This window comes from Silurus meridionalis, chromosome 17 (genome assembly GCF_014805685.1).
Source record: "Silurus meridionalis isolate SWU-2019-XX chromosome 17, ASM1480568v1, whole genome shotgun sequence".
NCBI classification, from domain to species: domain Eukaryota; kingdom Metazoa; phylum Chordata; class Actinopteri; order Siluriformes; family Siluridae; genus Silurus; species Silurus meridionalis.
The window spans coordinates 25720238-25733665 of record NC_060900.1 but is presented as its reverse complement, the minus strand read 5'-3'; the positions used below and the strand labels follow the sequence as shown (position 1 = coordinate 25733665).

The following is a 13428-nucleotide window of genomic DNA, read 5'->3' as shown; positions in this document are numbered from 1 at the left end:
GACTGGGACTAATCAATACTAATCAATACAATGACTAAAGCTTTGAAAACCTGAAACTAGTCTGTTGATGATTCAGAACCCGGTTCTGACCATGTGTGTGCTCCTCGAAGACTGACACCAACAAAAATATTAGCTTTAAAGACTTCTGCGTATAGTTCTAAATGAGGTTCATGCTTAGATACAGAAGATACTTCAGGAACTGTAAAGATTTTAGTTTTTTTTTTACAGTGTTTCAATAAAATAGATATTCCGGATTAATCTGACTCTGCACATTATCATAGCATAATGCAAACTCGAAAATCTTTAACATCACTGCAGAAGAACTTGGTTAGAACGTTTCCATTCATTTTCCATTTTCTCCAGTTATTTTGATCGTCTATTAACAATCTCCAAACCGTAATTTATTTTAGAATGTTTTCAAAAGCAAATACATAACAGTAAATATATATATATATATATATATATATATATATATATATATATATATATATATATATATATGTGTGTGTGTGTGTGTGTGTGTGTGTGTGTGTGTGTATGAGAAAACCTGCAACCTGCAAAGAACACAATATATATATATATATAAAAGCACTGTGTTTTATTTATAATCTATATACAATTCATATCTATCTATCTATCTATCTATCTATCTATCTATCTATCTATCTATCTATCTATCTATCTATCTATCTATCTATCTATCTATCTATCTATCTTTCTTTTTTTGCATATGAAACACTCAACAAACACAATTACCTTTTCCCTTGATGTCTTTTCTTGGTCTCTCACTCGATGTTTCTCTCAATTTCAGACCACTTAATCTCTCCATCTGCTCCTTCAGTTCAGCATTTAAGGTTTTGATTCTTATTTTCCACTGTGTGGGAGGTGGACAGGTCACAGTGTAAAGGAACCTTTCAGCCAATCGCAGGAAAAAACAACTTCCTCCTTAACTTTCTCAAAGTCTGATCAGATCAATTTACACGTGTTGCTGCACATAATAGCCACGTTTAGTGTGCCCTTTGCAGGTAGCAGGTATTCCCCACATACATACATGATTTACACCACAGTTTCCTGGATGAACTCTCTCTCTCACTGACACACACAGACACACACACACACACACACACACACACACACACACAAACACAGACACCAGCCCACAGTCCTGAAGCGGCCAAAAGCAGCTGAACGGAAGACCCTTTGACACACAAAAATACATGCTGTACATTCTAAGCCACACCAGACCACAGCAAAGGGATCGTCTACGTAAAGGACAACCAGGTGACAAAGGTGTGGTGGAGAGCGAACAAAAAAAAAAAGTACTTTAACTGTTATAAACACAAACCGCTGACCAGCTACACAAAGCCGCACCAGCACGGTGTGTCTTATATGTCTAGGGATTTGACTCTCAAACATTTTTTTTGTAAGCAAACTAGGTTAAAACCTAGCTAAGCTACGGTTAATCGATTGTGGTGTGTTAAGTGGTACTTTCAGTACAGCGAGGAAATGTGCTGACCAAGTGGATGTCTAATGGCTGAGGTGACCAAATTTAGCCAGTTAGCCTGTTTTATAGGAAGAAAAACTGGGACTAGAAACCCTTTAAAGAAAAAACTGGGGCTAGAAACCCTTTAGGAGTCTGATTAACCTAAAGGCTGGTACTGGTAAAATTTAGCTAAAAAAATTTAACTAAAAAGAAAGTATAAGCAAAAAGATTAGAGGTTCATAATGGATTTAGGTTTTAACTGTAAAATAAATAACTTAGACACTCATGCTTATGCTATGTTGTGCATTGTGGTGGTATATGAACTGCTACTATTAGCTATTTGGTGGCCAAGTGCTTAAATTGCTAGTCAGAGATGCTAGTCAACTGGAAAATACGCTTAGCTAGCATAGAGGCACAGAAACACTGCAACCTCGACAACATGACTAGGAATGTTAACATTTACCTCAGATTTGTTTGTACGTTGTTAAAAAAAAAAAAGAACTGCAGCAAACATGTTGAAAATGTTTGCTTCCGATGTATGTTTTGCTTGTGGTTTGTGGTTACGGGGAGCAAATTTAGTGAGGGACGCCATCTTGGACAGTCTAACAGTGTACATCAGTGGCTACAACTTATGCACATTTTACTACAGTGTTCATTTCATACAATAAAAACAAGATGAGCTACATCTGAGCATCAAATCCTCAAAACCGGAGAGTAGTTTGATTGTGAAATCAGTCATAATCCAGGGACAGCCTAAGATCAAAACCAGAAAAGGAGAACTCACTGAGTGGCTTGAGTATGAGTACATCAGTAATGGCTACACTGAGCGTTTACTTCACGAGATGATAATAAAACTGAGGCCGTGTCTGAAACTGCTTCCTATCGCTTATACTGTACGACGCACCATATTGGGTGTCGGCCATTTTGTTTCGCTGTTTGCAAAAGCGGCTTTTGTTCCATGCACTCGTTCACTCATTTTCACCCAAAATGTACTCTGATTTTGAGTGAATATTTAGTGTACACTCATCAGCAGATTATATTTCTTCCTGTAATGTGGTGCAAGATGTTGCAAAAATAAATAAATAAAGATGGCGGATGGTAACACGGGAGCAACTGTTACAAACGTAATGAAAAACACTGAGAGGAAACCTGCGAAAATGTTCTGTATATAATGTAGTTTTATATATTAGTTTATTCTTGTTGATCTTTATTTAATAATAATAAAAAATAAATAAAAAATAAAAAATAAATATATATATATGTGTGTATGTATATATATATATATATATATATATATATATATATATATATATATATATATATATATATATAAAATAAATTACTTTTTTTTTATTTCAATTGTGTATTTAATTTATAAATTGTATGTATTTTTATCTAACAAACATAATGATGAAGAAACATGGCAACCGGTGTTTTTGCTCTCTTTCTTCTGAATAAATAACAGGAAAAAAAATCAGTTTCCGATACATCGCAAATAATAATTCGAGGGTAGTTGTCACATATATGACGAGCTTATTCCTCATCTCTAATACTATTCACTACAGTGTCACTTTACACATTTTCACTCCTCTCTTTTTAGTGAGCTTAACTGCCATGCACTATACAGGGATTAGTAAAAGAGTAAAAGAGGAGCGATTTCAGAGCTTACTGTGATGTTCTCAGGTGTGTGTAGTAACCAGGTGAATGTAAACAAGTCTGTCATTGGGAAATGTAGTTCGTGATGCCCGTATCTGTACGCCGTGTTATGTTCTGGAAAGTTCTTAGTGTCTGATGCAAACATAGTCACTTATGAGACATACATTGTATTTCATGTTCTTTCATGTCTGTGGGAGTACCATATCTTTAGCAAAAAAAATTTTTAAAAATAGAACAAAATTGTTTGTGGGCCAAAGCCGTTTTTTTTTGGAGTTTCCCGAAAGAAGGTTGCGGTGAAGACTGAGACTCCTGTTTCCTGTTTCCATTGCGGATGCTTGAGAAAGAGCAGTGGGGCTTTGATTATAGTTCAGGTATTAAGCAAAGATTCAGAAAATCTTCGATAAAAGTCAAACGAGAACAAAACTAAAAATAGAAGACGATCCCAGGCTTCACTTCTGACAGTGTTCATAAAAATCTGAATGCAATTCATGACTTATGTTCATTTATTCGCTGTTTATGTAAATAAATATCCAATTGTTGTAATGTATCGTGTAGTATTTTCAGTATGTGTGGCACCCAAGCCCAAAAACTGCTTAATCATTATAAAAAAAATCAAAGAAACCCCTCAGAATTGACCTTTGACCTTGAAATTAGGAATTCGAACCTTAAATTGATTTGACTGATTTGAATGTTTGCAGTAAATCCGACAGCTTTGAAAGATTTACTAAAAGAAACTGCATGTGCTTGCATGTACACATGGGTGTATAAGTGTTTGTGTGTGTGTGTGTGTGTGTGTGTGTGTGTCTCGTTCTTAACAAATATACTGTATAAAATGAAGCATATACGTTAACCAATCGTACAATTAATCATACAATCGGTATTATTTCTAGGGTTTAACAATTTACCTGATATTTATTTACATAATCATGAACTTTCCATTAAACGTAAAATTTCTCAAGGGTCGTCTTTAAACTGAACATCGTCTCTATCCGATTACGACTACATTTTGTTCAACGTTTTGCTTTTTGGACCATAAGAGATAACGATTTTTAACTCTTTAAACAGCTGATTTCATTCGCATTATGTTTTAAACAGTGAACATTGCCTCGAAGCCGCTTTACAGAAAATATAACAATAAAGAAATATCCGAATATTTAGTGTAAATTGATACATTTTCCCTGAAGAGCAAGCCGGAGCCGACGTTGGTGAGGAACATCTCCCTGGATGACATGAGAAAGAAATCTTGAGAAGAACCGGACTCGAAAGGAAACACCATTGAAAAAACATTTTTTGATTCTTCAAAGAACGCTGCATTGATTGGTTCCTTTTTTTAAAAAAAACACCACTTTTTAGGGAATGAGGAACCTTTATTGCCATAAGGAACATTGTGTCTGGTACTACAAAGAACTTTTATTATAAACTTTATAATTTATAGATATCCAGTTCTTTCTTTGAAGCTAAAACCTAAATATAATTAACATTTGCAACAAAATGGTGTTATATCAGAACAGTTAAAATATATTTTGAACTTAAATTATTATTATTATACTATATAATATATAATATAGAAACTAATTATTAATCAATAATCTGCGATACAATCAAATTATATATATTTTAAAATGATCTGCTTGTAAAAATTTGTAAATGTTTATAAATGATCCGTTTTAAATATATTAAATATGAATAAACGTTCTTCGGTCTAAAGTTCCTTCTTTGCGACGGAAAGCTTCTACACGTGTTAAAGGTTCTTCACAGAACCATAGACAAAAAAACATTTAGAGTGTGGGTCAAACCTATTAATAAATATTCCTCCTCATATAATTGTACATAATAGACAACTGGTACAACTGGGTCAATTTTTTATCTTTTACAATTTTAACTTTTAATTGTGTTGAAGTTATCACAAGTCCTGTGGTATCCACAGCCACACTTCTGGTTTCACAATCTTCAATAGATGACTGTAGTTTGACTAACAGTTTTGTGAATTGAACTTTTACCTTATGCTACTATTGTGTGTAGCAACGGTAAAATATTGTGTGTGATTTTTTTTTCGTGAAATGCACTGAAGCTAGTATAAATATCCTTGATATTAACCTTATACCTATAATTTGGTTTTATAATTCTCGCTGTAGCATCCCATACCTTCAAAACCAACCTAAATACCTAATAAATAAACACTAGCTAGATTATATTCTGTAGTGGATATATATTTATTGTTATTTTTCACCACCAGGATTCACCTCATGGTGTTTTTCCTTGCTACAGTCACCACTGGCCTGCTCATGACCGACTTGACCTTTATTCTAAAACTGAATGGAAATTATTTATTCTCAAACGTTACTGGAAATAATTTTTTTTTCCAATGCATACAAGTGCCTCTGACCCTGTACCTTTTCAAACATTCCCTTTTTTGTTGCATTTGTCGTTTATTTTCCACAAACAGCATTTAGCTCCATGTTTAGCTGCTCCCACGGGTCTGCTAAAATATCACAAGCATTTTGAGCTCAGACAGGGTCTGGATTCCTGCCACCGGCGTCCTGCTGAGGTTGTGTTTTGTTTTTTTTATAACGCATTATTTGTTTAGGACGCTGTGATCTTTGCTTAACAGAAATCGCAAAAATTGCGTTTGCTGCGTAAGATTCTAGTTTTGTTTCTTTTCTTTTTTTTATTTATGGAGGGATTTATTTAATGACTACAACGTTCTTTTTTTTTTTTTACTGTTCAGGTGGAACCACAGGTTAAATCGGGTTGCAGACTTTTAACAACTGCTGTGGTTTGGACCAAAACATGGCAGGTTCTCTGAATAGGAATACGTTTACGCGTACGATAGCTCTATAAATAAATCTCCAGCTCTGAAGTTGCAGCTGAGCTATCTGCTTTAGAATGTGTGTGTTTGTGTGTGTATGTGTGTGTGTGTGTGTGTGATAACACCATACAAGCTTGCAAATGCAAATTATTTTAAACGGTAGAAATATTCATACAAGTTTCATATTTTGCGAACATACAAACATGTTTTCTGGTTAGAAATAATTCATTTCCTGTTTCCCCAACAATTCTGATGAAATTTTTTTTTTTTACGTTTCGTTTCACGATTATTCGTTTCATGTCGGGTTTCGAACTTGCAGAATGACCTTGACTTTTAAAGAGAGCGATTTAAAATTTCAACAAAAGGTAAATCAATTCGATTGATTGTAAATGAAAGTCAAAATTCATTCTTCTTCTATTATTATTATTATTATTATTATTATTATAACACAGAATTTGGACAGTTCATGTAGCACACTTTTCATTTTCACTAATTTGTGCATCTTAGAGACAGTATAACGAAGGCTTTTTCGACCGGGTTCAGGCGTAGACGTATAGCGAGGGTTGGTGCAAACAAGATGACGCACAAAACAAAAGATTTCAGCCGAGGAGCACCGAAGACAAAAATTGAGTGCTAGTCTTAGCTTCTGATCAATTTCTCCTAGCGTGTAACTACAGGATGGAGTTTATATTGGAGTAATTTGTAATTCCGGCATCTTCTTTGTTTAGCATCGAATAAATTTAGCTCAACTCTATAATGTGCTGCTACACAATAGTGATTGTCATTAAAAGTTGCCTTGCACAAGAAGTGAGCAGGTGCATACTCACTATAACATACTCAGTTCCTGACACCGGGAATTAATGTACGATACGTGAGAAAGAGACTCCGGGCCTTCTGTTAGCGAGACGTGTCCCGGGTTGACCTGAAAAGTTCAGTTCATTACGTGGCCTCGGTTTAACTCGCATCTGTCAGTTTAACAACCTTCCCAGTCTCGCTCACCTCGTTTACACATGCTCACCACTCTGCGCTCGGATAAACACTGAGAACCAGACGAGAACATCTCCCCGTCATGAAGAACACACGAAAAGAGCAGAGGATAAAAGAAAAAGAACACATGCTCACATCGAGCACTTACCGAGGGAAGGCCAGGAGATTCGGGTTGAGAAAAAGATGAAGAGAGGAGCGTGAGGAGCGTGAGGAGGAGGAGGAGGAGGAGGTGGTGGAGGAGGAGGCTGAGCTCAAATCAACCGTCTATGACAAAAAACGTGTACAGTCTGAGGAGGTGATGAACTCTGATCTGGCTTGATGTATGACATCTGTGCTTGCCAAGCACTACTGTATGTGTGTGTGTGTGTGTGTGTGTGTGTGTGTGTGTGTGTGTGTGTGTGTGTGTCTCTACACATGCAGGTGAACTACGTGGGCTGTTCGACTCCCCTTCATGTTTTTTTGCAATTCTCAGAAACAGACATTTTCACTCCTCCACCTCCAGCAGCAGGCAGTGTGTGTGTGTGTGTGTGTGTGTGTGTGTGTGTGTGTATATTTATAAAAGTGTGTGTGTATTTCGTGTTTGCAAGAAAAAAATCTGAAAGAATTGTTGTTATCATGTTGAACATAAAAAAAAGAAAGAAAGAAATTAAATGAAATCCAAATACCCCAAAAAACATCTGATTGATGTTTTGGACATGTGCAGAGGAGGGACATGGGGTATATCAGTAGGAGAATGCTGAGGATGAAACCACCAGGAAGGAGGAAAAGAGGAAGACCAAGGACGAGGGTTATGGATGTGGTGAGGGAAGACATGCAGGTAGTTGGATTGAAAGAGGCAGATAAAGAGGACAGGAGAGGTATGGAGACGGATGATCCGCTGTGGCGCCCTCTAATGGGAGAAGCCGAAAGAAGAAGAAGATCAACATAAAAATGGACACTTGAGGAGGAGGCTGTCAAGACTGCAACATTGAACGTCGGTTTCATTGCCAGACAGCTTGATGGACATCTGCATGACTACAGAATGATGCATGAAAGATGCTGTTTGAATGGTACTATTTTGGTTTTTCCATCCACGATTCTGCGATGATGCCTCTAGAATGTGCTCTTTTATCCAAATACACAGGAAAAAAATCCTGGGAGAAATGTCAAAAATCATGAGAAAAAAACAAGAAAGAAAAGAAATATTGTGTGAACGAGTGTATGCGTGTGTGTGAGTGGTGCCCTGGAGTGGAGTCCAATTCAGGGTGTATTCCCAACTGCTCCAGGAAAGGACTTTGGAAAATGAGGAAGATTATTTTTTGTTGGTTTCCTGTTTTCCATTTTCCTTACTATTTTGGTGACACTGAGCCACTGTGGGAAGTGTGTGTGTGTGTGTGTGTGTGTTGGGCGGGGGAGCTACATTTGGCTGTCGGGGGACAATACTGGACTGATTCATTACTCAGTTTTCTCAAGCACACTTAATCATCTTGAAACACACAGAGTCTTCTTCCTACTTTGGTTAGACTCCTCCCAGGTGGGGTGTGTGTGTGTGTGTGTGTGTGTGCGCTAGCTCAGACTCCTCCAATCTGACTTTTAACTGGATTTCTGCCCAGGTACTAGGATCAGGGTCAACTCGACTTCTTGGACTTTTTGTTTAACTCCATCTTGGAGGGGTTTGGACTGGATCAGACTCATCCAATCAGACTATTGGTTTGATTCCACACATGTAAGAGGAGTTCGATCATGTTTGATCTTGCTCAGGTAGGAAGAGCTAAATGAGGTCCTACTTCACCTTTTGGACTTTTGGTTCAACTCCACCTTTGGGTTAGATTAGATCAGACTCCTCCCATCTGACTTTTGGTTTGATTCCACCCATGTAAGAGGAGTTCGATCAGGTTTGGTTCTGCCCAGGAAGAAGGTGATGGATCAGGTCTGACTTTACTTTATCTTGGACTTTTTGTTCAACTCCATCTTGGTTAGATAATATTTAGATCAGGCCAGACCTATCACATTATTATTTGGTCAGTGCAGGAGGAGCTGGAGAAGGTCTGACTCTACAGATTTTGGATTCTACAGTGAGGGTTACATGGTGTGGTCCACTGATATCTTTCATATTTTGCATACTACACTCGACTCCCCCTGATGCAGGGGCTATAAACTATATATAGCAATCAGTGTAACATACTGTATAACATCAGGGTGTTAAAAAAAAGCCTCATGCGGTGTTGTTTTTGCGCACACAGGCAGTTTGGTGGGGAGGTGGGTATCTGATCTCCAGCAGGTGAACGAGCTCAGCCCTTTTACGGAGCCCCATTCAAAGCGCACGGGCGCGCACCAGGCGGCGAGTGGCGCGAGCAAGTGTGCGCGTGCACGCCCTCGGGGGCGCGCTTTTTTTCTTTTCTATAACCCCCCCCCCTCCCTCCCTTTCTCCCTCCCTCCTCTTACTGAAAGCAGTAAAGAGAGGAAGGAGGAAAAAGAGAAGCACTGCAGCTCCACGGTGCCAGTGCGCTCTGCTCCACCGTGCGCTCTATACATCATGCTGCAGTGATTCGGGAGGACCGAGGGACTTAACACACGCACACACACACACACACACGCACGCACGCACGCACATATACACACGCGCACGCACACGCTCTCGCGTGCATGCGCGCGCGGCACCGACAGGAGACCTTTGCTGCACAAAATCACACTCACAGGTGGGAAATGAGCGCGTTTTATATTGTGCGGTTTTTTTGGGCTGGGGTTGCATGCAGCTGGAGGACGTGGGGGAACAGTTTGTAGATGCAGAGCTCTGGAAAAAAAAGGAGTTTTCAGATGAAGCTTTAACGTTTGCAAACTTAGAAAATACAGTGTGAATTTGTTGGTAATATGGTTTTCTTTTCTGCTGCATGATTTTTTTTGCATAAGCGCCACAGGAAACTGGTCAGAAGAACAATCAGTGCCAGTTGAGGCAAAGGCAAATCTGGAGCGGTCCATGACGTGGGAGCTGCAAGCTGCAGAAATTAAAGAGCAACTGCACTCCAAAATGACATGCGCAAAGACTATGATATAATCTACAGCTCTAAAAAAACGTGTATGCACCAGTGCTTGCGTCATTGTGAAGCTTTGACTTTAGACTTGTCACCATGACGTCAATGTTCTCCTCTATTAGGAGAATATTATGATTTCTATCAGGTCTTCTGTATAAAGTTATTAGATGATCCCAGACACTGCAGGACACCTTTTGCACTTGGAATGCACTTTTACAATAAAAAAAAAAAAAAAAATCATAACGCTTCAATGGTCTACTGCATAGGCGTGCATTTTTCTAAAAAAGAAAATCCAGGAAATAAATGCATGCAAAAGTTTTGGTACTCTTCATGCAGAGAGCATATGGATGAAAAGACTAAAGATACTGAAACACTATGTATTTGAAAGTATTGATTTTATATTATAAATATCCCTAATTAGTGGACAAGTGGCATAGCGGTGATCATGCTTTGTGGTTTGGAGCTCAAATTCCTGCCTCTATCCTATAGGCTTTCCTTGTGCTTCTGGGGTTTCCTCTTGGTACTCTGATTTCCTTCTCAGTTCCAAAGACATGCTTTATAGGCTAAATGGCATTTTGAAATTGTGTGTGTGTGTGTGTGTGTGTGTGTGTGTGTGTGTGTGTGTGTGTGTGTGTGTGGTTGGCTTTTAGAATCAAGGTTTGTTCTGGCACCAAACTTCTACTCGATGTCTGAACAGCCGAGTCGCTAGCTCGATTAGCATCTTTGAAGGTTCCTCTTCCAGAAATGCTTCGATACAGTTGATTTTCTAGCTATATTTTCTCCCGATAGATTTTTAGGCTGATGATGTTCTGGACCTTTGATTTGGTCAATGTTGAAAGACCTAAATCAGTTTTATCACACTTATAATTAATAAACTCTCCATTGAACGCTTTTTAGATGCTAAAATGTACTCGGTAGTTAGTTTTCCAATGCACACTTATCCAGCTTGAAACACACTATCGAGTTGTCTCCTTCGAACTTCTCTTTTGGTTAGTTACATACCAGGTAGAAGAAGATGGATCAGGTCTAACTTCACCCCTCTGGAGCTTTGATTTGATTTTTATCAGTGTAGGAAGACCTGAAGAATGTCTGATTCCAATTTTTGGACTTCTTGTTCAACTCCACATTGGTAGTGGGGACATGATTTGACAGACTCCTTTACTCTGACTTTTGGTTAGATTCCATCTATGTTGGAGGAGTTTCTTGGATGTTCTCTGCACCTTTTCCCCCCTGATTTTCATCTGATAGGCCCCCAGGCTCCTCTGCAAACCAAGGATAAGAAGTTGGATGAAAATGGATGGATGGATTGATGAATATTACTAACTTTTAATACATTTTAAGTCTATTAAACTCTTTTTAGATGCTAAGATACGTGTTTTTATTTTTCTTTATTATGAACCCACTGGTTGTAAAGAGTCGGAGATGCATGTATGTAGATAGTGAAACTAGAAATCTTTCGAATCACCATAAAAATGGTTCCTCTGCATCCTTGCTGGGATTTGTGTCCATGATTTCAGGGTGATTTACTCTACAGAAACCTGTTGCCATGGCGATTAGGGTGAGTCTTCAGGTTTTTATATTATATTTATGGCTTTAGATATTTTAGGTGTTTTTTTTCTTCGTTTTTTTATATATTTTTTGTTGTTGTAATAAAACTCAATATCAGACAAACCTCAGCGAGATCCACTTCCTGTTCGTTACCCGTGGTTGTGATCATGTTATTATAGTTCTGGAGCTGAACCAAAGCAGCACATGACATTTAGGAGGCTGTTAACTGTGGGGTCACTGCATGTGAATCAGGACGAGCATAAATCTTTGGTGGTCAGACGATTTGCTTAGAAATCCCACGGTACCCCTGTCTCTAACTTTCTCTCTTTGTGTGCCTCACTCTCTCTCTCTCTCTCTCTCTCTCTCTCTCTCTCTCTCTCTCTCTGTAGTCACATGGGTGGCTGAGCAGGCAGACTGAACCGTTTCACTGGATTGCATTTAAAAAAAAAGAAAAAACTAGAACGCGAAAGCAATGCAGGCTAATTCTGTCCAGCTTACGTCTGTTCACCAACTTGGTTCCCACATGCCAGAGTGTGTTGACCGACCTACGCTTGATTGAGTTGGTTAAATGTTGCATCATGGGTCTGTTTGAGCCAAGCTCGCATCGTGGGCCACAAACGCTCCCTGTGTTCTCCCGTGTAGGTCGTGTTTATTTGAGGAGACTGGAGAGAAAACCCCCCGAGGTTGATTTATCCCAGTCTTTCTTCTCACCATTAACATTATCACCTCATCTGTTTTCTGATTCCATGCTGGTCGTTCCTCTAGATCCTGTAGCCCGTTGCCCACGGATAAGACTCGCGTGCTTCATGGATTTCATGGCCTCTGGCAAATCTCTATTTAATACCTCTTTCTTCTGGGTTGGCTTGATTGTGATATGCTCTCCAAATAGGGGAATGAAAGACAGAAATTTGTGAAAACCCCCCAAAAAATGTCCAGATCTCTTTTGTTTTTGAAAGCGTGTTGTGGTAAAGTCTGGGAGACTCTGACTTCAGCACAATGAGAAAATATTACAGCTTAATTATATGTCTATGAGAGTGAAAGAGGGGTTCGCATTCTTCACAGGCTCCTGTGCTTTAAGCAGAATCATATGGCTTCGATTAGTGAAGTCCACCGATGTGTGATGCCTCCGGGCTCGAACGTTTTTTTTTTTTCAGTCCAGCCGTTTGACCTTCTCCTGCTTCGGATTATAGACGAGCCTGATATAATGTGCATTACACTGGACCGATACGAGACCGGACTGTTATCTAATGGAGCCTTCTTTAAAGTTTTATCGTAATGATTGCTGTGTCTACAGCTGCAATCCGTCGGTCCCGGAACCGCAGAAAAACCCCACCTCCGGCATGGAAAAGTGCAACGGCACGGTCGGATAGCTTGGAATTCCGGTTTCCATCTTGTCTCAGTAAAGCAGATTTCACTCTGAATTAATATGCAACTCATAAATTTGTTGATATATAAAGCTTTTGTGTTGGGAAAGATTAGTTCATCAACTTCGTAAAATTTACATTTCAGTACAATTCTGGCGTAATTTTACTGATGCACTAGTGAACGAGATGTTTTTGGGGTCTCGAACGTTTCACACTACACGCACGTATAATAATAATAATAAAGATCTTGAAACTAGACACTACAAATCGGTACAAATGTGCTTTTGCGTTGAGCGTCTGTGCTATTTCCAAGATGAAGAACTGGTTAGCAGTAATAAAATGGCGTGGAAGCTCTTAAGTGGCCTACAATGGAGCTCTGACCTCCCTATTAAACCCTGTTGAAGAGCTTTGGGATTAATTTTTCACACCAACTGCACCCCAGACCTTCTCACCTCACCTACAGTAGGTAGAAGATGAGAAAGGGTAGCTTAGTGGTTGAAACTTTGGCTCTGAAGATTATGAGTTCAAATCTCAGCCACACCAAGCTGCCACTCCTGGGCCCCTGAGCAA

At 38.9% G+C, this 13428-nt stretch overlaps 2 protein-coding genes across 3 annotated transcripts in view; one reads left to right on the top strand and one right to left on the bottom strand.

Moving 5' to 3' along the window:
• LOC124399910 (tyrosine-protein kinase ZAP-70) overlaps positions 1 to 7275 on the bottom strand; it is a 21913-nt gene extending 14638 nt beyond the window's left edge. The window contains exon 1 of one of the 2 annotated variants that reach the window (XM_046871224.1): positions 7084 to 7275. The gene's annotated coding sequence lies outside the window, so the exon portion shown is untranslated. Of the gene's footprint in view, positions 1 to 756; positions 986 to 7083 lie in introns of those variants that run through there. The other variant, XM_046871225.1, reaches the window with a different exon arrangement.
• A 2091-nt stretch (positions 7276 to 9366) lies between these two features.
• Positions 9367 to 13428, top strand: part of adamts10 (ADAM metallopeptidase with thrombospondin type 1 motif, 10) — a 59712-nt gene continuing 55650 nt past the window's right edge. The window contains 1 exon segment of the mRNA XM_046870555.1: positions 9367 to 9613. The gene's annotated coding sequence lies outside the window, so the exon portion shown is untranslated.